The sequence below is a fragment of the Gobio gobio genome (assembly GCF_949357685.1).
Source record: "Gobio gobio genome assembly, chromosome: 7".
Classification (NCBI taxonomy): Eukaryota; Metazoa; Chordata; class Actinopteri; order Cypriniformes; family Gobionidae; genus Gobio; species Gobio gobio.
In genome coordinates, this window is record NC_137103.1 from 41,950,864 (window position 1) to 41,978,457 (window position 27,594).

Consider the following 27,594-nt stretch of genomic DNA (forward strand, 5'->3'; position numbering starts at 1 on the left):
GATATGCTGATCCAAGGAATATATGTTGCAGATAAAAAAGCATATTTATCAAATCTCTGATGTGTATGCTTTATCATCTTTGTGTGGGCTGTATTGGGGATAATACATTTCACATGGTAGTTCATTTCATGATAAAATGATTAATTTCTTGATTTTCTAAGAAATGTTTATTATATCCTGAACTTGATGAAAGAGAACTATGGTGTCACAGTTCTCATAGGCATATCTCCTCGCTGTTATGATAAAAGCTTGCTAATGACGATATCAAATGAAGCCTGCCATCGATTTATTAATGGAGCCGGCTGGTTTTATTCATAGGACAAAATTCACCATTGGTGTAATAAAAGTAAGCCGGAATCCAAGTATTCATTATAGCAATCAATAATGGGAGGAAAAGACATGGGAACAATGAACAGCATTCTGCACACTGGCACACAGATTTATGTTTCTCATTTAACAACTCTGCTATATTCAGGTGGATCCATCAATTGTGCTTATCTGAAATAACTGAGACACAATTCATCTGGATAGAGGCGAAGAGGAAATAGATATTTCCGTTTTCATTGTTCTAGACAATGAAAAGGGTAAATCACATGACAACTTCATGGATTGTTATTCTTGAGTTAAACAATACACAAGACGTCTAGATTGACTTGCATTGCATGTGTGATGAACATGTTTTAGCAGCTCTGCTTTAGAGACTTCTGATGGCGACTGAAATATGATGTCTATTGTTTTGTGGCACTAGTTAATATCTTTGTGACATGCATGCATTATTCAGTTAAAGTCGGAATGTTATCTTGGGAAATGAAGAGAAGGATCAGGAACATTCATAATAAGAGCATGTGTCTGCCGTATTATTCAGTTTCATCGTTCCTTCTTTATTTCTTACAGATACAAATGACAGATATACAGGAGATTTAAGGACAGTAAGACATACTTCAGAAGAAAGATTTGACTTCTACTTCCAAGCCTTACATACATTTCACTGTACAGGACAGGATAGGTATACTTCAAAGTTTTAAGGTTTCCATGTCCCTTTCATAAGTTTCTGACAGCAGGAACCATGCCAAAGAGAATATTTCATTATAAGTCTTGAATATTAGTGTGAATAAGTGTAAAGTTTCCTCAAACACAATGAAAAATGTCTACTTTATCTGGAAAATGTATGCGCTACTGTTCAAAAGTTTGGGATTGATAAGAAAGTCTCTTATGCTCACCAACACCATAAAAAAAGTACAATCAACTTGGAAGTCTTTTCAACTTAAATTACATTAAATGACTTATAACTTATAACAAAAAGTTGACAATTGTTTACCTCATTTTGATGAGTTAAATCAATGTAAAAAAAAAAAAAAAAAAACATGTCATAACGTATTGATCATATCATTTTCTAAAGTGAAGGCTGCATTTATTTAATCAAAAAATACAAAATAGCAATATTGTGAAATATTTTTACAGTTTAATATACCTGTTTTCTAATTTAATATATTTTACAATGTAATGTATTCCTGTTATGAAAAAGCTGAATTTCTTCAGTCAAATGATCCTTCGGAAATCATTCTAATACGCTGATTTTAAGAAACATTTCTTATTGTTATCATCTGAAACCTGCTGCCTAATATTTTTTCATTATTCTCTGATGAACAGAAAGTTCAAATATAACAGCATTAGAATATTTTTTTTGTATCATTATAAATGTCTTCACTGTCACTTTTGATCAATTTAATCCTTTATACTAAATAAAAGTAATACTTTTTTTTTTTTTTTCTAAAAACAAATTCTCACTGACCTAAACTGTTGAACGGTATTATATGCCAGTTTTTCCTTTTCATGCTCAAAGTATAAAGTATACTAAAATAGCTATTCCTTAAATATAAGTTCAAGGCCATTTTACTGCAGACAGTTGAGCAATGACTATCACAATACTTGAATATTTTAGTTCATTTAAAAGTCATTTTGTGAGGTCTCACAGCTGAAACTGAAACTAGGAGACTGACGCTGACCTTCAAAGTTGTCAGAGCACTTTGGCTGAAATGAAAGAAAGTGTGCAAACAACAGCAACCTCTTCAGTGTTTCATAGATTGAGTCTCTGTGGGAGATCTGATATAAGGTGGCCCGATGTCCGAATGGAATAGAAAGGTGCAGTTTGCCGTAAGCTAAAACCGTAGCCCAACACCATGCTAACACCAACCCTACAATCAAACATGGTGGATTGAAACTGAAAAGTATATCAATTGCACTTCCTGGCCAAACCACTCTAGCATTTAAGTGTGTACTCATACTAGGTGATCTGAACCGTGCCCGGGCACGTTTGACCCCACTCGGGAACGGTACAAGGCAACCGTGCCTAGTGTGAGCACAACCTAAATTTATATATAGTGCAATACTTGCAATTGTGCAATACTTGTGCTCAACAGCAGCATAACATGGGCAAATAAATTTTTTATATCTGCCTGTTATTGCACACATCAAATTTAAATGTATTTAGCTTTAATTTCTGTAAAACACTAACATTTGGATATGCAAATGGCTCTTTTCAACAAAGCATCTAACACATATGACAACCATAGCTTATTGGCAGTAGTGGGAAGTGATGTGATGATTCTATGCCACATAGTGTGCAAGTGTGAAAGGGACTTCCTGTAAGGAGCTGTGTCATCTCCTTCACTCCGGGCAGTGAGATAAAACAGCAGGGGAGATGATGGCAAGACACAGTCAAACGTCTCTATTCTGAACATCAGCACTTCAAAGACTTGCTGGGTGTCTTAAAAATCAGGACCAGCTTTTTAGACATGAAACCTCAACGTTTTTGTGACATTTTTTTAAGGATAGTTTTGGGGTCTTTTTAGCCAAAATATAACTCTGGTGCTGTCATCAACTCAGTTGTTCACATAAAAGAGAAAATTGTGTCATCATTTACTAACCCTTATGTCATTCAAAACCTGTGATTTTTCGGAGAAATACAATAGCCTTCTCTGAAGATTAAACAAGCCACAAGCCATATAGACTGCAGTTTTAAATGTTATTTGCTATATTGTGCAATGCTTGTGCTCAACAGGACCGCATAAATTGGTATGTCGCAACAGGCTCACTGGAAAAACCAACACATTCTCACTCAACATCACATCAACGCTTGGTTCTCACCAACCCATCTGCGTCTCTTTTTAGTGCCCAGGCCAGGGTACCTATAATGTCATTTTTCGATGTGCAGGGTACTCCATTGCTTTCATTTGTTTGCCTCATGCGTCAGATCAAGACGCATTTTAATTATTTGCATTTGTAAAAGTAGAAATTATTTTATAAATATGTATACTTACATAGATATTTTGAAGCACCTATCCCCACTTCTCAACAATATAAAATATATAACAGGCAAAGTGCAGTTCCCTTTCGTTCAGTCACTCCGACGTACGTCAGTGACTGACGAATGGGGGTTTCGCCTAGAAGCCAATTACCTTCGAGGTGTTTAACAGCGCCCAATGGTGTGCCAATGCCATGGGCATGCGGAATTTGCATGCGTAACTCCGCCCCACCTCGTGGGTATATAAGGAAGTACGCTAGCAACATCGCATTATGTTTCTGCTTTGGAGCCAAGAGTATCTCTTCACTCCTTCAAGCCTGTCTTTGTCAGCCTTTGAGACGAACAGCTTTCCAGAGGCGTTGGATCTACGGCGCGTTCCAGCGATCGCATACTGCCTGCCTGCTGATCTGCGCAGTGGTCCGTCTTACAGCTGGTGTGTGGTCCCTGGGCGCTTCGGCGTCTCTGCGAAGCTTCCTCTCCTAAAAGAGCTTACACGTGGCACGTCCTTTTCAGGATGTCTCGCCCGTGTACTTCTGGGTGTGGCCGGTCGCTGACTTCTTCTGATGGGCACAATCTCTGCTTGGTATGCTTGGGCGTTCAGCATGCTCAAGCAGCGTTTGTGGATGAGTCATGTTCCCACTGCGGGAACATGACCATCGCGGTGCTGCGGTCAAGGCTCAAGGATCTTCGTAATGAAGTGAGAGTCCCCTCAACCACACCACGATCTACCATGCCCCCCCGTGGCCGGTACTTCGGCTGGTGGTCAGGGTGACCTGAGGGTTACGGTGTGGAACAAAGCCCCGACGCTCATGCCTCGGGCCATACCCCCCTCTAGCGTTCCGCAACCCGCGAGCGTTCAGACTGAAATCGCGGCTCCCTCGCGCATTTCGTTTGGCGCTCCGGAGGATGATGCGATGTTGGTCACCGCATCACAAGGTGGGCTCGAGTCCTCTGAGGATGATGACTCGGCTGTGCTGCCGCCTTCGGGCGCGCCAGCATTGCCCGAGTCGGACCCAGAGCTGACAGCCATGCTGTCTCGGGCAGCCGCGAGTCTAGGGTTAGAGTGGAACCCTCCACCCTGTCCCGAACGTTCGCGGCTCGATGATTGGTTTTTGGGAGCCCGCGCTGACTCACGTCAGTCCCCGCCCCCAATACCTTTCTTTCCCGAGCTGCATGAGGAGATTGCCCGGTCCTGGAAGTCCCCGTTGTCTTCCCGTGATCGGTCTGCAGTCTCCTCCGCCTTCTCCACCCTTGATGGGGCCGCGGCCAAAGGGTACACTGGGGTCCCCCAGGTTGAACGTTCTGTTGCGATGCAACTGTGTCCTCAGAGCGCTTCAACCTGGCGAGGTGATCCTAAGCACCCCTCCAAAGCCTGTCGATTCACATCAACCTTGGTGGCGAAATCGCACAGAGCTGCGGGGCAGGCTGCCGCTTCTTTGCATGCCATGGCGATCCTCCAGGTCTACCAGTGGAGTTGATCCGGGGCTCTTAAATGAGCTGCGTGCCGCCACCGACCTCGCTCTTCGGGCAACGAAGGTGACCGCACGCTCCCTGGGTCAAGTGATGTCCACAAATGTGGTCCAGGAGCGACATCTGTGGCTAAACCTGGCCGATATGCGGGACACCGAGCGGACACGTTTCCTCGATGCCCCCATATCCCAGGCTGGCCTCTTCGGCAAAGCGGTTGAAAACTTCGCCCAACAGTTTTCAACCGCCCAGAAGCAGACTGAGGCAATCAAGCATATGCTGCCCCGGCGGCCAGCTGCTGCTTCCACCCAGCCGCCGGCACAGTCGCCTCAGCCTGCTCGCCGCCGAGGACGCCCTCCTAAGGCTCCCGCCCCTCCCACCCGATCCAAGCAGCAGCCTTCACCCGGGCCGGGTCGCGGAGGAAGCCGTAGGAAGGCGTCCCAGTCCCCTCAGGCCGCCCCGCGCCCCGCTAAACGCCAGGCCAAGCGGCGCTTCTGAGACGGACGGCTCAGGGATGGGAAATTCTTTCCAGGAGATGGTGGAAGGACCACTCCTTCCACCGGTGGAGGGCCGGGGGAGAATCCTTTGTTCAGCTGCTGGCCCCCGGGTCAGCAGCACCCTATTTTGGTCAATGAAAGAATTAACACTCCCATCCCTGAGCCCCCAGAGATCGGTGATGCCAGTGCGCGCCACCCACGGGTCCCGCCACTCGCATCCCTCTCTGTCGCCAGCCTCCTGGCAGAGCAGACCCCAGTGGAACGTGCGTCCTTCCCTGGTCTCCTCTGTCAGGATGCAGCCGTTAACCGCACCCCCACACCGGGACGCCCAACAGCCTCCCTTGTCCGGGTCGGTAACGCTGCATCGCTGCCCCACACCGGGTACGTCTGTAGTCCGAATGACCCCGCTGGTGCAGTTCCTGGGAGCCTGGCTTCAGATTCCAGGGCTGTCCCACTGGGTCGCGAAGACAGTCAGACGCGGCTACGCGATTCAGTTCGCGCAGGTTCCTCCCTGCTTCCGGGGAGTCCGTTCCACTATGATCGGGGCCAACGCCCCTGTCATGCGAGCGGAGGTTGCCACCCTACTGGCGAAGGGTGCGATCGAACCTGTCCCTCCAGCCGAGATGAAGTCCGGGTTTTACAGCCCCTACTTCATTGTACCCAAAAAGACCGGTGGGTTAAGACCAATCCTGGACCTGCGCATCTTGAACCGTTACCTACCCAGGCTTCCGTTCAAGATATTGAAAGCGAAACGCCTTTTCGCATGCGTTCGTCCCGGCGATTGGTTTGCAGCGATCAACCTGAAGGACGCCTACTTTCATGTCTCCATCCTTCCTCGACACAGACCGTTCCTACGGTTTGCTTTCGAGGGGCGGGCATACCAGTACGCGGTCCTCCCATTCGGGCTATCTCTATCCCCTCGCGTCTTTACGAAGATTGCCGAGGCAGCCCTTGCGCCCCTACGGCAGCACGGGGTTCGCATCCTGAACTACCTCGACGACTGGCTCATACTGAGTCACTCTCGAGAGCAGGTTTGCGAACACAGAGATCTGGTTCTCCACCACTTAGCCTGTCTGGGCCTTCGGGTCAACTGGGAGAAGAGCAAACTCTGCCCCGTGCAGAGGATCTCTTTTCTCGGTATGGAGATCGACTCGGTCGCCATGTGCGCGCAGCTTACGAGCGAGCGCGCGCAGTCTCTGCTGACTTGCCTCCGTCAAATCGAGAGCAAGAGTGCGGTTCCACTGAAACACTTTCAGAGGCTCCTGGGGCATATGGCATCTGCAGCCGCGGTGACGCCGCTCAGATTGCTACATATGAGACCGCTTCAGCACTGGCTTCGCAATCGAGTCCCGAGATGGGCATGGCGGTCTGGCACGCTCCGGGTCCAAATAACCCGGGCCTGCTTACAGACACTCACCCCGTGGTCGAACCTCAGTTTTCTACGGACCGGCGTGTCCTTAGAACGAGTTTCCAGGCATGTTGTTGTATCAACGGATGCCTCCTCCACGGGCTGGGGTGCCATGTGCAATGGACAAGCAGCCGCGGGCTCCTGGACAGGACCCCAGCGCCTTCTGCATGTCAATTGCCTCGAGTTGCTGGCAGTACGGTTCGCCCTGCACCGCTTCCGAGCGTTGCTGAGGGGTCAACACGTACTTGTCCGGACAGACAACACGGCCACTGTAGCGTACATCAACCACCAGGGCGGTCTACGCTCCCGCCGTATGTCTCAACTCGCCCGCCATCTCGTTTTATGGAGTCAGAAGCACCTGAGGTCCCTTCGTGCTATCCACATCCCGGGAGAACTGAACCGTGCAGCCGATGAGCTCTCACGGATTCAGCCACTTCCTGGAGAATGGAGACTCCATCCCCAGACGGTCCAGCTGATTTGGGAACAGTTCGGTGACGCACAGGTAGATCTGTTTGCCTCCCACGACTCTTCCCACTGAAGCCTGTACTATTCCCTGACCGAGGGCACGCTCGGCACGGATGCACTGGCACACAGCTGGCCCCAGGGCCTACACTTATATGCGTTTCCCCCAGTGAGCCTTCTCGCACGAGTACTGTGCAAGATCAGGGAGGACAAGGAGCAGGTCATGTTGGTCGCCCCGTATTGGCACGGCCAGACCTGGTTCTCAGAACTGCTACTCCTTGCGACAGCCCCTCCCTGGCCACCATCACTTCCGCTAGGGCAGAGTCTACACGACACCTCTATGCGTTGAAGTGGAACCTCTTCGTCACCTGGTGCTCTTCCCGCCAAGAAGACCCCTGGGAATGCCAGATCGGATCCGTGCTTGAGTTTCTCCAAGAGGGGCTGGAGAGAAGGCTGTCTCCCTCCACCCTGAAAGTGTATGTGGCTGCAATATCTGCCCATCACGACCTCTTGGGAGACAAAAAGGTAAGTCAGCACGACCTGATCATCAGGTTCCTGAGGGGAGCGAGGAGACTGAATCCTCCTCGCTCTCCTCTCGTTCCCTCTTGGGACCTCTCAGTAGTCTTAAGTGCTCTGCAGAGGCCTCCCCTTGAGCCTTTGCGGTCGGCCGATATTAAGTTTCTGTCGATGAAGACGGCTCTGCTGACCGCATTGGCCTCTCTCAAGAGGGTCGGGGACCTGCAGGCATTTTCGGTTGACGAAGCGTGCCTAGAATTCGGGCCGGCTAACTCTCACGTGACCTTGAGACCCCGGTCTGGATATGTTCCCAAGGTTCCTACCACTCCCTTCAGAGATCAGGTAGTGAACCTGCAAGCGCTGCCTTTGGAGGAGGCAGACCCAGCCTTGGCATTGCTCTGTCCAGTACGCGCTCTCCGCGCTTATGTAGACATGACGCAGTGTTTCAGGACCTCAGACCAGCTCTTTGTCTGTTATGGTGGAGAGCGGAAGGGAAGAGCTCTCTCAAAGCAGAGGTCGTCTCACTGGATAGTGGACACCATTGTTTTGGCTTACCAGCAGCAAGGTCGACCATGTCCCCTTGGTGTGAGGGCACACTCCACCCGGAGTGTGGCCTCATCTTGGGCTTTAGCGCATGGCGCCTCGCTAACAGACATCTGCAGAGCTGCAGCCTGGGCGACACCCAACACATTCGCCAGATTCTACAATCTCTGAGTGGAGCCAGTGTCCGACTATGTACTCGCCCCCCCGAGGGGCCAGTAATGGACCAGGCTCTGGTGTCTTCGCTTGCTCGCCACTCCACTCCACGGACTGGATACGTGCGATATTCTCCTCAGGTGAGCTCCCCGAGAGCCCTGAGCTCCTCCAGCACTGCTAGCGTACTTCCTTATATACCCACGAGGTGGGGCGGAGTTACGCATGCAAATTCCGCATGCCCATGGCATTGGCACGCCATTGGGCGCTGTTAAACACCTCGAAGGTAATTGGCTTCTAGGCGAAACCCCCATTTGTCAGTCACTGATGTACGTCTCCGTTCCCTCCTCAGGGAACGAGGGTTACATACGTAACCGAGACGATATTTATTATTGCAAAAACTGACCAACTCGTGCATGCATTCCACATTTTGAAGTCATAAAATAACTTTATATGAAGAACAGAGTGGAACTTAAGGTTTTAATCATTGAAAATGATCTCGCTCCATCAACGAACAGTCATATCAGAGACAAGTGGCCAAGGCCACTTGTAGGCAAGCCTGCAACCTTAGCCGAAAAAAGCCTACCGCTGCGATGCGAAGGGAAGGAGACAAGAGGCCTTTTTTATGGATGTCATTGTCAATGTAGGAGAGGCTTCATTATCCTGAATAAACCGATTTTGTGAGGTAAAAGCTTATCATTTAATGAATCGACAGCCAATCGGCTAATCTTCAACATGTTTGCTCTTAAACATTCATTATGGATTAATCTATTTTTTTTTGAGTTTACACTGAAAAAAATGCTGTTTTATAAGATAAGTCCTGGACAATTGTGCGACGGGTATGATTCAGTTTATGGCATTTCTGATTTATTTTTATAAACAGAGATTGACTGTTGCACAACTCTAAACGAAATTCAATGACGTCAAGGCTGTAATGTGATTGGTTATCCAGGCACACATGATCCAAGTTAGCCATTGTGCTTTCTCCAATGGTAGAGCCATGGACCCTCTCAACAATAGAATTCAGAGCAGCACCATCTTTGATTTGATTTTTTAACGGGAATGAAAGCGAGATAGTGAGGGATAGACATACATCTCTTCAGTGGGTTGTACTGTTATTTAATGTGTTTTCGGATTGTTCTGCTGACGAAACACTGCAAAAATATCTTCCCAAGAATTTTCAGTAGACGAAAAACTCCCGACAATATGAGCTGTGGAAAATGATCAGTGATCTAGGAGCTTTATACAGCTTTTACAGTGAATGCCATTGAAAACATGGTAAGTCTATCCCTCACAGCCTCGCTTTAAGACCTGTTGGGTGCTGCTCTGAATAAGGTCTATAAGACCATTCCTGAAACTACTCATTCAAAAGATACACCCAAACTTTAGCATGACACAATCGGTCACGAGACACACAAGAGCCTGTGCCATTTCACAATCAAAGCTGACACAACGCTGCTTCTGATGGCAGTTTTTGAATGTTTGGACAGGATCTGAGCTTGAAGGTGGATAGAGACGTGATCACTTTTAGGTCTGTTCCTTACACAAATATATCGTTTGGCCTTGGAACATTTTGAATATTTGTACTTTTTGAATAAATTGTGATTGCAGTGTTATCTGTCTGTTATAGCCTGTTTAATATGCAATATAAAATAATAATAATAATAATAATAATAATAATAATAATAAGTGCAATATTTTGTATATTGAAACTCCAAAAAACCTATAAATCACTGCAGTTTCTCAAATGAACTCATTCTGTTTACGCCAAATTCTGACTCTACCATCTGAATGTCTCAACAGAAATCGAGACTCATCAGACCAGGCAACATTTTTCCAGTCTTCAACTGTCCAATTTTGGTGAGCTTGTGCAAATTGTAGCCTCTTTTTCCTATTTGTAGTGGAGATGAGTGGTTGTAACGAGTGGTTATTTCAGTCAAAGTTGCTCTTCTATCAGCCTGAATCAGTCGGCATTCTCCTCTGACCTCTAGCATCAACAAGGCACTTTCGCCCACAGGACTGCCACATACTGGATGTTTTTCCCTTTTCACACCATTCTTTGTAAACCCTAGAAATGGTTGTGCGTGAAAATCCCAGTAACTGAGCAGATTGTGAAATACTCAGAACGGCACGTCTGGCACCAACAACCATGCCACGCTCAAAATTGCTTAAATAACCTTTCTTTCCCATTCTGTCATTCAGTTTGGAGTTCAGGAGATTGTCTTGACCAGGACCACATCCCTAAATGCATTGAAGCAACAGCCATGTGATTGGTTGATTAGATAATTGCATTAATGAGAAATTGAACAGGTGTTCCTAATAATCCTTTAGGTGAGTGTATTTCCGCACGGTTCTTTGCACAATAATGTTATGACCTTAGAACATGCATTTATTTTCATTTTGCAGAAATATTGAAACATGAAAATATTGTTTGTTTTCCCAAATGTTCCACATGGATAAACATTATTTTAGTCCAACCAAGAAGTGCATCAGTTTTCATTTCATAATTGGCATTCCTTTTAATATAAATGTGTGTGGTTTGGATTTTGGGGCGGCGGGGGGTGGGGTGGCGGTTGCTAGCATTTCTCAAAATAAGCTGTTGTCTTCGAGAACCTTTAGATTTATTTAAAATAGTGTAAAACTCAGATTGAACCACTTCATTCTAAAACAAATATTTGTAACTCTCCCTGGAAATTGATGCACATGCTGTTTTCTCTGTGCATGATGCCTGCGGACAGAATAGAATGAAACATTTCACCTTCCTCTGTATCAATAAATATAACAAGACCTTTTCACAACTGACAGTCTTTTCAACTTTTCCTCTTCCATTTCCAAAGGAGGTTTAGACTAAATTCCATCTTCCCATCAATAGTATGATCAGCACAAGTATTGAATTAGGGTTTATTGTATCCTTCTAAAATAACCCTCTCTAAATAACTATTTCCAAACAGTTATGGAAAAATAATAATATAAACTTTGTTATTATTACTGTTCAGAATGATAAATTAACTTTCTTGCCATAAATACAAATAAAAAAAAAATGGAGCTTAATTGACCTGCCACTTTCCCGTAATGTCATTAATATCAAACTACACTACTGACAAGAAAAAGAGAAAACGTACCCCTATTAATTTGTTTGTTCTTCAATGCTGACAGCTTAATGGAACAATTGCTTGAAAAGCACTGCTGACTTAATTGATAAATGCTTCAAGCCATTGTTTTAATTTAATTTATTAATATTTAAATTAATATTAAAGTTTACTCATTCAGTAAATGAGTGCTTTAGTTGTTTATTGGATTTATTGAATTGTTGTAATATATTGCTGTGGTATTTTACTGGCATCGGTATCTATCCATTACTGACAACCCTATTCTAAAACCTGTTTGAGTCTTCCAATATTGCATATAACTTGTCTTAATTGTCTTAAAATGTTGCATGCCGAGATATCAGAATTACAATTCTCCCTTTCTGAGTTAAATTGGATTTAAAATTGAGCTTTGATTGTCCGTTTCTTTCTTTCACTTATACAGTAAGCCAGCAGTGACTTTAAGCGGAACCATCATTAATCTTAGGAAATAGTGGACACACACAATGTGTGCCTGTGTCACTGATTAGCAAACTCATCTATCTTTTTCCTGTCTGTGGCTTCACCTCCCACTGAATTTGATGGATCTTCCTCTTGCCCAGCAGTCCGGTGGAGCAGGTAGTCAGCATGAGGCCCAGATGGGAGAGGTGGAAACAATCACCAAAGACACAACGAGTCTTCTTTCAAAGAGATCTTTAAAAGCAGACTTTACATTGAACACTTGAAGTGATGGGCATACTCATAGAAAAAGGAAATGGAGCGAAAAATGATCATGAAGCCTCATAAAAATAAATCTGTTTATGTTTGTATTGCATTGCAAAGTCGAAGCACACCATCATTTCAGTAATTATATTTCACAAATGTGTGATTTATTTGACAATATGACAATTAACAAATATCATTCACTTGAAGTCTTAATTTGCCTCTGAATTTTCAGAACAGTTTCAAACAATCGCTATTTACTCAAAGGACAGACAAATCTGAAAAATGTATTATGCTGAAACTTTCATAATTTATTCATAAAATATGACAATGAACCCAATCAGCCACATGAATAATTGTGGAGCAATTCACAAATATCTTGAATTACATGCAAAAACCTTCACTGACAAATTACAGCTTGCCAGCAAACAGAAAAGACTGTCATAATCCAGCTCACAGCTTGACAAAAGAAGGGGAAGAAAACATGAAAGGGAGGTAGATTCAAAGGAATCCTGCTGGTTTCCAAGTTCAAGCTGAGGATGAGTGATTTGAGCTCCCATCAGCAGAGACCTGAGCACACTGAGGGAAAATGCTAACCGTGTAGAACAGCAGCTTTCCCTGCTCATCTGACTCAACTCATCCTTGTCAATGTGAAATGGTTGTTTCCAGGTGAAAAAATTAAAGAAAGGAAAGAACAGCAAAAGCCTGGAGGGAGCTCAGACTGCTATTCTTCTCTGACAATGAGCGAATGTTCTCCGTCAAGCTAATGGGACACCGACGTTGGTTTAGAAGAGAGCAATTAGACCCTGTTAAAATGATCAAACAAACAGGGTGAACATCCAAGGTGCTGTTTGGATTAGACCAAAGAAAATTTCCGCATTTCGTCAGGGTTTCTTGCCATAAATTAAAAACATCAGCACAACACATGATACATTTCTGTACAACTGAAGATTTTACCTATCCATTTGAGGAGGAAACAATATATCATAATGAAAGGAGGTGTGACATACTCTTTTATTTAAACCGTGTTTTTGTTTTTTTTGTATAATATTTATATTAAAGCTACACTGTGTGATATTTTCTCCCATCTAGCAGTGAAAAGGTATATGACCATCCAGTGAATATTAGTTTCTGTTCCTCTCAATTCCGATTTCGTTTTAACTCCTATGGTGGCCGATTTAGTCCAAGATTAACATGGCTTCCAGTTTTTTTGTTCTGGACCGCTCCCGGTAAAAAGGAGTGATGAGATAGTTAGCAGACTATCATCACTCAATGGCTGGTTGTCTAAGTGGTGTCTGCAAAATAACATAGGGTTCATAGACAATTGGAAAAGTTTTTGGGGCAGACCTGACCTGTTGAAGAAGGATGGCATCCATCCCTCTTGGGGTGGTGCCGCTCTTCTATCTAGTAATCTGGCACATAGTCTTAGAGCTAAACCTTGACTCACTAGGGCCCAGGTCAGGAAGCAGACAAACTGGCTAAACCGACCGTCTGCTAGCTGTCTCACGTTACCGGAGTCAGATAAATCCCAGCACATAGAGACTCTTTCACCTAGATATTATCATATAGAGACTGTGTCTGTTCCCCGAATTAGTAAATACAAAAAAACATCAAAACCATTCAACAGTAAAAATTTAATTGACGTCCAACAAATAAACAAAATATATAATACAGATGAACAATTGATAAAGCTTGGGTTGCTGAATATTAGATCCCTTTCCCCAAAAGCGCTTATTGTTAATGATATTATTACAGATAATAATCTAGATGTGCTCTGTTTGACAGAAACCTGGCTAAAACCTGACGACTACATTACCTTAAATGAGTCCACCCCCCAAGATTATTGTTATAAACATGAGCCGCGTCTGAAAGGTAAAGGGGGAGGGGTTGCTGTAATTTATAATAATATCTTCAGTATTACTCAGAAGTCTAGTTTCAAATATAATTCCTTCGAAGTTTTGGTGCTTTATGTAACGCTATGTAGTGTACATGATAAAACCCGTTCAACATTTGTGTTAGCTACTGTATACAGGCCACCTGGGCATAATACAGACTTTATCAAAGAATTTGCTGATTTTCTATCAGAGTTAGTACTGGCCGTAGATAAAGTACTAATTGTTGGTGATTTTAATATCCATGTTGACAACGGAAAAGACGTATTGGGATTAGCATTTAAAGACACACTAAACTCTATTGGAGTTAGGCAACACGTGTCAGGAGCCACTCATCGCCATAATCATACTTTAGACCTAATATTGTCACATGGAATAAATGTTGATACCGTTGAAATTCTGCAGCAGAGCGATGACATCTCAGATCATTACTTAGTATCATGTATACTTAATTTAGCTAAGGTTGCAAAGCCGCCCCCTCGCTTTAAAAATGGCAGGACAATCACTGCCGCTACTAAAGATTGCTTTTTAAATAATCTCCCTCATCAGTATCATCTGCTCAGCATCCCAGATAGTATAGAAGAACTCGATGTTGCAACAGAAACTATTGACTCTCTCTTTTGCAGTACTTTAGACACAGTTGCTCCTCTGCGCTTAAAGAAGATTAAAGAAAATAGTCCAACGCCGTGGTACAACGAGCACACCCGGGCCCTTAAAACAGCAGCCAGAAAAATGGAGCGCAGCTGGAAGAAAACAAAATTAGAGGTATTTCGTAATTCGTGGAAAGAGCACATGATCACATACAGAAAGGCTGTAAAAACTGCTAGATCTGCTTATTTCTCAACTCTCTTGGAAGAAAACAAACACAACCCAAGGTATTTATTCGATACAGTGGCTAAATTAACCAAAAATAAAGCTTCAACTTCTGATGATTGTAAACAGCACAGCAGTAATGACTTTATGAACTTCTTCACATGTAAGATTGATAATATTAGGAAAAAATTTTTAACCATGCAGCCGTCTAATACAGCATCACATCAGACAGAGCATTGTAGTGTCACTGAGGAAAAATTACACTCATTCACTGCTATAGGAGAAGAAGAATTGGCTAAACTCGTTAAATCATCAAAATCGACAACATGTATGCTCGACCCTATACCAACTAGGCTATTAAAAGAGATGCTACCAGAGGTCATAGATCCTCTTCTTAATATCATTAATTCATCTTTGTCATTAGGATATGTACCGAAAACTTTTAAGTTGGCAATTATTAAACCACTTATTAAAAAACCGCAACTTGATCCTACAGATTTAGTCAATTATAGACCAATCTCAAATCTACCCTTTCTGTCAAAAATACTTGAAAAGGCAGTGTCTTCACAATTATGTTCCTTTTTAGAAAGAAATGGTATCTGTGAGGATTTCCAGTCAGGATTTAGACCGTATCATAGCACTGAGACTGCTCTCGTCAGAGTTACAAATGATTTGCTCTTATCATCCGATCGTGGCTGTATCTCTCTATTAGTGTTACTCGATCTTAGCGCTGCATTTGATACTATCGACCACAACATTCTTTTGAATAGACTCGAAAATTATGTAGGTATTAGTGGAATTGCATTATCATGGTTTAAATCATACCTATGCGACCGTTATCAGTTTGTAGTAGTAAATGAAGATATGTCACACCGATCGCAAGTTCAGTATGGAGTACCGCAAGGCTCAGTGCTAGGACCGCTACTCTTCACCCTGTACATGCTACCACTGGGAGATATCATTAGGAAGCATGGCGTTAGTTTTCATTGTTATGCTGACGATACTCAGCTCTATATTTCTTCACGCCCTAAAGAAACTTACCAATTCACAAGATTAACGGAATGCATAGCTGATATAAAACATTGGATGACTGGTAATTTCCTGCAACTCAATTCAGAAAAAACTGAATTTTTAATTATTGGACAAAAAAGCTCCACAAGTAGTAACCTAGAATACTGTCTAACACTTGATGGCTGTTCTGTCAAGTCCTCGTCGTCAGTGAGGAACCTGGGTGTGCTCTTTGATACCAATCTTTCGTTTGAAAGCCACGTTTCTAGCATCTGTAAAACTGCTTTCTACCATCTTAAAAATATATCTAAATTACGGCACATGCTCTCAATGCAAAATGCTGAACAGTTAGTTCATGCGTTCATGACCTCAAGGTTAGATTATTGTAATGCTCTACTGGGTGGTTGCCCTGCTCGCTTAATAAATAAACTCCAGCTGGTCCAAAACGCAGCAGCTCGAGTTCTTACTAGAACCAGGAAGTATGACCATATTAGCCCAGTTCTGTCAACACTGCACTGGCTGCCTATTAAATATCGCATAAATTTTAAAATCTTACTTATTACTTACAAAGCACTAAATGGTTTAGCTCCCCAATACTTGAGCGAGCTCTTAACATATTATACTCCATCACGTCTACTGCGGTCTCAAAATTCTGGCCAGTTGATCATACCGAGAATATCCAAATCAACTGCAGGCGGTCGATCGTTTTCCTATTTAGCACCTAAACTCTGGAACAGTCTTCCTAACATTGTTCGGGAAGCAGACACACTCTGTCAGTTTAAATCTAGACTAAAAACACATCTCTTTACTGTGGCATACACATAAAACACTTTTTCAATGAAATGATTGTTAGGCTGCATTAACTAGGTCAGCCGGAACCGGGAACACTTCCCATAACACCTGATGTACTCGTTACATCATCAGAAGAATGGCATCTACGCTAATGTTAGTCTCTCTGTTTTATCCCGAGGTTTACTGCAGTCAGCCGGATCCGGGCCGTATCCAGATCAGATGGTGGACCTGCGCCCAGAGAAGACCAACACAGGACCCCGAAGTGTCTGGGAGACCGTGATTAGACTCCCCCTGAAACTGCCTCATCGACACGGCATCTCAATAAACCCGTCTCCTGCGTGTTGCCTCCGATCATTCGAATATTGCACTTTAATAATTATTTAATCAACATCATCCTCAATAAACCCGTCTCCAGCATGTTGCCCCCGGTCCCTCGAATATTCTGATCTATTATGACCTCCGAGCTGTAAAACTGCCTGAATAATAATAATAATACGCTGTTTGTTAATTGACCAGAGGAGAACTGGCACCCCGACTGAGCCTGGTTTCTCCCAAGGTTTATTTTTCTCCATTAGGTCACCTAATGGGGTTTTGGTTTCCTTGCCACTGTTGCCTCTGGCTTGGCGTGCTCAGTTGGGGACACTAAATTTTTCAACTAAACATCGAAATACATCTAAATAATAAACTAAATTAACCATTTAAACTAAATTACTGATCAAATTATTGATCTAAAGCCCACACTGTCACTGTATGATACTTGAAATTTTTCCAGAATGGCTATACAGCTGAATAAAATTATGCTGCATTATTTTCCTGTTTAACACTGTAAAGCTGCTTTGAAACAATCTACATTGTTAAAAGCGCTATATAAATAAAGTTGACTTGACTTGACTTGACTTCGACCTCGTCCACATTCGACAAGGTGCCATCGAGTGTTAAAACGCGAAAGGCGAAGCTTGAATTTACGGGTATGTCCCTCTTTGGCTAATGTCCCTCTTTGGCTTCTTTCTCTACTAATGTCTCCACTGCTAAAACTACATACTACCACAACAAAATCAACAACTGCTCCAACTCTCGTGCACTTTTCAAAACATTCTCTTCGCTCCTTTGTCCTCCCCCCCCCCCCTCCTTCGTCAAACCTTACAGCTGATGACTTTGCATCATTCTTTACAAACAAAATCTCTTCCATCAGCAGCCAATTCTCCACACCACAAACCGACACACACATCTCAACGACCATCACACCCACGCTCCCCTCGTTCTCTCTGCTCTCTGAAGCAGATGTCTCCAAACTCATCCTTTCCAATCATCCCACTACATGTCCGCTTGATCCTATCCCCACTCACCTCCTTCAGGCCATTTCTTCTTCTGTTACTCCTGCACTCACTCACATTGTCAACACCTCTCTTCACACCGGGACTTTCCCCACAGCATTTAAGCTGGCTCGGGTAACCCCACTGCTTAAAAAAACCCTCTCTAAACCCAGCACTTTTAGAAAACTACAGACCGGTATCCCTTCTACCTTTCATTGCAAAGACACTAGAGCGGGCTGTGTTTAATCAGCTCTCTACGTTTCTTGAACAGAACAATCTCCTGGACATCAACCAATCCGGTTTCAAAAGCGGCCACTCAACTGAAACTGCCCTGCTCTCAGTTACGGAGGCACTGAGACGGGCAAGAGCAGCCTCCAAATCCACAGTACTTATCTTACTGGATTTGTCTGCTGCTTTTGACACAGTTAATCACCAGATCCTCCTGGCAACTCTCATGAAGATGGGCATCTCAGGAACCGCTCTCCAGTGGTTCAAGTCTTACCTCTCAGGTAGGTCCTTCAGGGTGTCATGGAGAGGTGATGTGTCTATGTCACATCATCTAGCTACTGGAGTTCCCCAGGGCTCAGTGCTTGGACCACTTCTCTTCTCCATCTACATGTCATCATTGGGATCGGTCATTCAGAAACATGGCTTTTCCTATCACTGCTATGCCGAAGACACTCAAGTCTACTTCTCATTTCAACCTGATGATCCATCGGTTGGTGTTCGTATCGCTGCCTGCCTAACAGACATTTCAGCCTGGATGAAGGAACATCACCTGCAACTCAACCTTGCAAAGACAGAACTGCTTGTGGTCTCAGCCAAACCAGCACTGCATCACAATCTCTCCATTCAGCTAGGATCATCAACCATAACTCCGTCCAGGACAGCCAGGAACCTTGGGGTTGTGATTGATGATCAGCTAAAATTCACTGACCACATTACTGCAACAACCCGGTCCTGCAGATTTGCACTATTCAACATTAGGAAGATTAGACCCTTCCTATCAGATCATGCCACACAGCTACTGGTACAAGCTCTTGTTCTCTCCAGACTGGACTACTGTAATGCCCTTCTTGCGGGCCTTCCGGCATGCACTACCAAACCCTTGCAACTGATCCAGAATGCAGCGGCGAGGTTGGTCTTTAGTGAGCCGAAGAGAGCACACGTCACGCCTCTCCTCATCAGTCTGCACTGGCTACCAATAGCCGCTCGCATTAAATTCAAGGCACTGGTGCTCGCCTTCAAAACATCCACTGGCTCTGCACCAATATACCTAAACTCGCTCGTTCAGACTTACACACCCTCCAGGAACTTGCGCTCTGCCAGTGAACGACGCCTTGTGGTGCCATATCAGAGAGGCATGAAATCGCTGTCACGGACCTTTTCCTGGACCGTTCCCACCTGGTGGAATGACCTGCCTATCTCAATTCGTGCGGCCGAGTCTGTAGCCATTTTCAAAAAACGTCTAAAGACCCATCTTTTCCAGCAACACCTGACCGATCGAGAATAGCACTTATCATTCAATTCATTGTCTGTCTGTCTAATTTATAAAAAAAAAATATATAAAAAAAAAAATATATATATATATATATATATACATATATATATATATATATATATATATATATATATATATATATATATATATATATATATATATATATACATATACATATATATATATATATATATATATATACATATATATACATATATATATATATATATATATATATATATATATATATATATATATATATATATATATATATATATATATATATATATATATATATATATATATATATATATATATATTCTGTTCTGTGCTAGACTAACTGAGACTTGTTCCTACAGCACTTGCATATTGCTGATATTGCTGCCCTTCGACTGCTCTAGCTGCTTCTATTGTCCTCATTTGTAAGTCGCTTTGGATAAAAGCGTCTGCTAAATGACTAAATGTAAATGTAATGTACTTTCAAGATGGAGGGGCAACATGGCGACCCGCATTTGAACCCCTTACCCGTATGTATTTTCAATGGCATATTATAAACTTACGAGAATACTTTATTACTTGAAAGAAGTAAATATACATTAATGAGGAAATATTTTGAAAGAACTAAGTGTTTTTAGCTAAGAATAAACTAAAAAAGTTACACAGTGTAGCTTTAAATATTGATATACAGTGAGGAAAATAAGTATTTGAACACCCTGCTATTTTGAAAGTTCTCCCACTTAGAAATCATGGAGGGGTCTGAAATTGTCATCGTAGGTGCATGTCCACTGTGAGAGACATAATCTAAAAAAAAAATCCAGAAATCACAATGTATGATTTTTTAACTATTTATTTGTATGATACAGCTGCAAATAAGTACTTGAACACCTGTCTATCAACTAGAATTCTGACCCTCAAAGACCTGTTAGTCTGCCTTTAAAATGTCCACCTCCACTCCATTTATTATCCTAAATTAGATGCACCTGTTTGAGGTGTTTAGCTGCATAAAGACACCTGTCCACCCCATACAATCAGTAAGAATCCAACTACTAACATGGCCAAGACCAAAGAGCTTACCAAAGACACTAAAATTGTACACCTCCACAAGGCTGGAAAGGGTTACGGGGAAATTGCCAAGCAGCTTGGTGAAAAAAGGTCGACTGTTGGAGCAATCATTAGAAAATGGAAGAAGCTAAACATGACTGTCAATCTCCCTCGGACTGGGGCTCCATGCAAGATCTCACCTCGTGGGGTCTCAATGATCCTAAGAAAGGTGAGAAATCAGTCCAGAACTACACGGGAGGAGCTGGTCAATGACCTGAAAAGAGCTGGGACCACCGTTTCCAAGGTTACTGTTGGTAATACACTAAGACGTCATGGTTTGAAATCATTCATGGCACGGAAGGTTCCCCTGCTTAAACCAGCACATGTCCAGGCCCGTCTTAAGTTTGCCACTGACCATTTGGATGATCCAGAGGAGTCATGGGAGAAAGTCATGTGGTCAGATGAGACCAAAATATAACTTTTTGGTCATAATTCCACTAAACGTGTTTTGAGGAAGAAGAATGATGAGTACCATCCCAAGAACACCATCCCTACTGTGAAGCATTGGGGTGGTAGCATCATGCTTTGGGGGTGTTTTTCTGCACATGGGACAGGGCGACTGCACTGTATTAAGGAGAGGATGACCGGGACCATGTATTGTGAGATTTTGGGGAACAACCTCCTTCCCTCAGTTAGAGCATTGAAGATGGGTCGAGGCTGGGTCTTCCAACATGACAATGACCCGAAGCACACAGCCAGGATAACCAAGGAGTGGCTCTGTAAGAAGCATATCAAGGTTCTGGCGTGGCCTAGCCAGTCTCCAGACCTAAACCCAATAGAGAATCTTTGGAGGGAGCTCAAACTCCGTGTTTCTCAGCGACAGGCCAGAAACCTGACTGATCTAGAGAAGATCTGTGTGGAGGAGTGGGCCAAAATCCCTCCTGCAGTGTGTGCAAACCTGGTGAAAAACTACAGGAAACGTTTGACCTCTGCAATTGCAAACAAAGGCTACTGTACCAAATATAAACATTGATTTTCTCAGGTGTTCAAATTCTTATTTGCAGCTGTATCATACAAATAAATAGTTAAAAAATCATACATTGTGTTTTCTGAATTTTTTTTTATAGATTATGTCTCTCACAGTGGACATGCACAATTTCAGACCCCTCCATGATTTCTGAGTGGGAGAACTTGCAAAATAGCAGGGTGTTCAAATACTTATTTTCCTCACTGTAATTTCATATGCAAGATTTTGTTGTCTGTTCCACATGACTCCATGTTTATTTCTGTTCAACTTTATTACTCAATATCTATAAATCTGTTGACAATTCCTACATTACAGTGCATTCTCTTCCTCCAAATTCCATTGAACGCATTTAATAATTTCTTCCCAAATTTAATTGAACAGATTTAATTCTCTCCCCCTAAATTTCAGTGAACACATGTAATTGGGGTAAAAGAAGACTTGTCTAAAAGTTAAAAAAAAATTGCTTCAGGTCCAAAATTCATTCAAACATTTATGTAAACTGACCAAAACCCTTTTTTTTTTTTTTACATTTGGATACACTGTCCCTCACCCACAATAAACTGTTTAACGAAAACATTTAATTGAAGCAAAAATGAGAAATTAGGAAAAATGAGGATCTGGGGTGATCCATCAGACCAAAAACGGACAGTCATTGCAGGTGAAGGGGGTGTCATCATCAATGACATCAATTATCCATTCCTCTGAGGGCCATCTGTGTCCCCATATTGCTGCAAACGAACCACACGTGAATCTTCCTTCTTGGCTTTTTGGGTTGTTTGTTTTCCTTTTCCTTTGGACTTGATTGTCATATATTCAAAGTGTGTGTCTCTTGGAATGGAAGCTTGGTAAGTTTTGACCACTTACTTGTGGCCGCACACTCACATACGAGTATATCAACCAGGTCAACAGAGCTTGTGGTGTTCTGCACAGAGCTTTGACAAGGGTTTGGAAGAGAGCTTGACAATGTATTACCTGGATGAGTACTTGGAGGAGGACTTGGGCTGTGACTTGTAGAAGGACTTGAGTGAGGATGCTGAGGTGTCTTGGAGGCAGTAGGGGCTGCATTCCATTCTGTTGTAAATCTAGAAGAAAAAAGAGCTTGGCGGGTGGGATCTAAAAGGTAGATCCCATTGCCCCAAAACCTGCTTTTGCATTCTGTGGAGTTGCTGCATTTTTCCAGGCCTTTGAGAGCAGAGGCAGGAAGAAGGGTTTCTGCAGCTTCCTTCCACCAAACTCTCTGGTGTAGATCCGGCCCTCCAGGATCCAGTGATGCTACAAGCTTTTGAAGAATGCCCTGTCAGCTGACTGGAGAATGTGCTTTGTATGGAGCCCGATCTCACGAAAATGCGTATTAATAATACGAGTGTGCAATCTCGTGGAATGTATACGACAAAATGAGTTTTGGCGTGCATATGATACGCACTTTATGGCGTATTATACGTACGAACCCCCCACCCCCTACCCTCACCCTACCCAAAAGCGTGTCATATGCACGCCATAAAGTGCGTATCATATGCACGCGAAAACTGCGTAGTATATGCACGCCAAAACTCATTTTGGTGTATACATTCCGCGAGATTGCACACTCGTACTATTGATACGCATTGTCATGAGATCGTGTTGGTTGTATGAGGAGGGAAGCACACAACATGCACATTGTTGTCTCTCATAAGTTTAAGGAACTCAATGTTAAACACATGGCTGCTGTGTCCGTCAAGCAGAAGCACATGTGGATGAGGATCTTCTTTGGGCAGGTGAGCTATGAAGTGCTTTCCCCAATTCAAAAACACCTGAGAGTTCCATCCATTGTCTGATATTCTGACAAGGTTATTAATTGGTGCCCCAAAACACCATTCAGCCAGAAGCCTTTTGCCTTCGAATATGACAAGTAGCGGCCCATACTTTCCTGCTGCATTGAGACACGCTTGTTTCTCCCCTTTCATTTGCAGTGATTTCAAAGCAAGGTGATCCTACTTCAGCCACAACTCTTGCACAAAAGTTTCATCACAGTTCCAGATGTGTCCTGGGAGGTCCTGGATCCCTAGCTCAATATTAATTTTGCTGCAAGAAGCAAACCATTTTTGCACAGAAACAGGGTTAAAGCAGGCGGCTCAGGTAGAAGCGAGGGCCTCCGGCTTCCTCCTACTGAGTCAGCCTGGGTTTCTCCTTAGAAAGCCTTGAAACCAGACCTTCCTTTCTAGGGGTGAGGCCTTTTATACCATTGGCTTCTGAAAATGGGCAAGAATTTGTATCTGGTTATGTCATGGGGAACCCTCTCTTGCTCAGACCTTTGAATGGCTCTGCAAGCTCTTTTTTGGGAATCCAGGACTTACTTCCAACAACGTGCTTATAGCCCTTAACAACTCCCTTCACTCGCCTCTGCAGAGTTGATTTTGGCATGTTCCAGGCTTCGGCCAAAAACCTTAGCCAGGGTATATTCCCTGCTTCCCCTATCTCCTTGTACTCTTCAATGCCCCCCTTCATCCTTTCTTCTATCCACTTGTTGTATTTCTCGTGCTCTCCCTTTTGCTGTCTTCCTACATCTCTCTTCCTGTCTCACTGGTGCCATCCTGCTTGGCAATGGTTAAAAATGAATGAGGATTAGTTAAGGGACACTGTAACATAAACATTGATACCTTATTGTAAAGTGTTAACTTTATTTATTTTGGGGTGTATGTGTAATATTATATTATATATATAATGTGTTTATATGTTTGTGACTATGTTTTTGTGTCTCATATTGGATGGCAACCTTAATGTAACAGTAAAAGCCAAGCAGGTTTACACCATTTACACATGTGACCAGCTGTGTCTTGGGTGATACTGTGTTTATTCAACAGCAGCTAGTATGGGATTCACACTCAGTTAACAGATCGCTTCCATCTGACAGACTGCAGCTGGAGGGGCATCATCTCTTCACACTCCAGCGGCCTGACTCACAACAACATGCAAATAATATGCTTGTGTAATCAGCGCTTCATGTCATTTGTTTCCTCACCTGTTACAAATAATACCGAACTGTGAGCTCTGCGCTACAATCTGAGAGATGCTACGGACTCAGACCATCTGTCACTGATCACATCGTTTCCAAGAGCCTTTTTTCACAGGTTCATAAAGGTGTCGTAAACAGCTACACATTTTTTGACTGGTGATGATAGCTGTGTGTAAACATGCCCGTTTCTTTAAATGTCTGATATGTTGTACGCTGTACTGTCCTGTATCATCAGCCTTTGAGGATGTAGGATAGTACACTTTCTCAACCTTTCTGTCCATGTTCAGCACAAACTAAGTGCAGAGTATTCATGCTGTACGAACATGGGTGAATGAACAGGATTAATGTTGGGAGGAGGATTTGTTTTTCTATTATACACAAAGGAGGCTTATAGTTACAAAGAGGGGGGGGGGTATATTCTGGCTGGATATTACAAATTTAAGGAAACCGGCAAATAATATGCATATTCATAGTGATGCCATAGCATAGAAGAACCATTTTGGCTTCCTGAAGTAACTTCTTAGTGAACGGTTCTTAAAAGGACCAATTTTTCTAGGTGTGAAGAACATTTTAATAATCTAAAAAATCTTTTTCACAATAAAGAACCTTTTCATGATATGGAAAGGCTCCATAGAACCATCGATGCCAACAAAGAACCTTTATTTTTAAGAGAGTACTCAGAATTAAGCAGACGTGATCCATTTGAAGGGAAACTCTTCAGTTCATCTGTTTCCTAATGAAGTAATCAAAGCCACACAATTTCATATTGATTCGAGAGGGCCGATTTCATCTTTGGATAGTGTAAGTGGATATCATTCATTTAAATATGTTTTGTTAAACATAGTTTGGGGTTTTACTGCAAATAGTAAAAGCTTGTTTAATCTAATCATGGCAAGATGTCACATTAAGTAGACATTTTGCCACCGCATGTTAATGTATATCAGGTTCTCTATTCTAGGTATTTACTCAGATCATTACATTTTCACCAAGATATGACATTTGGCTCAGAAGCGGAAAGGAATGCAATTACACAGAATGTAAAATACACAAAGTATTTCAATAAGCGCTGCTAATCTCCAAGGCTGCACATCTGAGGGCTGCAGTACTCAGTACATCCATCTATTTTATACATGCAGTGAGATTCGAGTCTGAGCTCCCAGCACATGTACCTATTATCTGTGTCACAATCAGGCCTGGTGCTCTGGGAGAAACACTTCTGTCAAGAGCCTGAGCGAGAAAATCAGCTAACATCCATAATTACCTTGCCCATTTGGCTGTTGACAATTGAACTTCTTTAATCAAAACACAGCAGGCTTAGATTCTGCTCCTCAGCAATAACAAGCTGGCCGAACGCTGAGGTTCTCCCAGCGGACACGCTGGATCCATCTTACTGTTGGTGTACTATTCAGCAGTGAAGTGTTGCAGGCTTTGATTTACTCTCACTGCCAAAGGAGTTGGTAGTAAGTGATAGCAAGATTGCACACATGGATTAATAGCCCATGTTTGCTGTCTTTTACAGCCAACACCTTAGTTGGCAAGTAGAACGTTCCCTTGAGAAAAATGTGGGGAAACATTCAATATTGATTTAGAAGTACTAATGCAGGGGACATTGGGGCTATAGTTGACACAAAGGGCCTCATTTATAAAATGTTGCGAAGAAACCTTCCTACATTTGTCTGGCTATCACCAGACCAAGCTCAATTTAAGATTGAATATTGGTCTGGGGAGTCTGCTCTGTATTTTCTACTGCATAAGAGGCGTGATAAACAAGCATAATTCAAATGACGTGATCAACGGGTAATGACCAATCGCTTCTCTACCCGTCATCGTGTTAAACCCGCCAATAGCGTGCCAGGTGGATAAGCCAGTCTGTGATTGGTTCCCGCAAAAGTGTAACAGAAGCAGTATAAATGAATGTACAGGTTTCCAGACTGAGTTGCAGGGCGAAATCAAATCGCCGGCCGATCAGGCTGGGTTTACCCAGTCTAGTCCTACATTTGATCTTACGATCATTTCTCAAATGTGCTTACATGTGATTCAGTTATCAAATTGTGCGCAACTGAATGGTTTCTGATCTCTGCTTTGTAAACCACGCCTAATTTATTTAGACCTTGACGTGGGGCTAAGCACTTTTCCACGTCAAAGACCGTTTTTTTATCATCGCTGTTGTTGTAATGTATTGGGAAATCAGAATGCGTATCCATCGGCAGAAACATTAGCTGAAATCTGCTGTCTGTCTGTTGTAAGTAACACTTCAAGCATTCGATTCTTCCGACTCCGCTATGGAGGGAGAATCTAGTAAATGCGTGAACAGAAAACACTGCGTGCCTTTGTAGACAGAACTAGCTCATTTCGGATGCAGCGGAGTAGTGATTTGTCTGCTACAGAGGTATTAAGAAACATTATATTGCCGGTTTATATATATTCCTGACATTATATATTTCCGGTTCATATTGAGACTGTGGCGGGACATATTAGAATGTGGCCACCATCATTTTCAAATTCATTTTCAAACATTTTCACCAGGTTTTATATTTTTCAGTGTCCTTAAACTTAATAAGAAGGGTGGTTTGTCTGTCTGCTCCACAATACTTTGTCCTGTCAACATATTGCTTTAGGGGATTTTTAAACATTTGAATACCTTGCAATGCATCTGAAGAGTGACCAGTCCCTTCTTGTATCAGTTCTATATCATCCTCTAGATTCAATAATGGCTTTCTCAATGATCTTGGAGAGCTGCTTTCTAGGATTTTAAATGACTTAGAATTGGCTTTAACCCTTTAATGGAGTATCCATTTACACTAAATGCAAATAGCCCGCCTTGTTGGCAAAGGCTATTTACACTAATTCGCCCACTGATGTCTGGTTGGGCCAGACAAAATTATGGAAGATACTGGATTGTCAATAGTAGCAATAGTGTAGGGGTAAGATGCGTGGCAGAACATTTTGAGGCAAATTGACCCGAGTTCGAATCTGCCTTTTGCCAAACTCGCTCTACTCCCTTTTCTCATCACATATATTTTAATAAAGGAAATAAAGTGCCTAACGTGTGTTGAATAACAAAGTGTTTATCGGTTGGG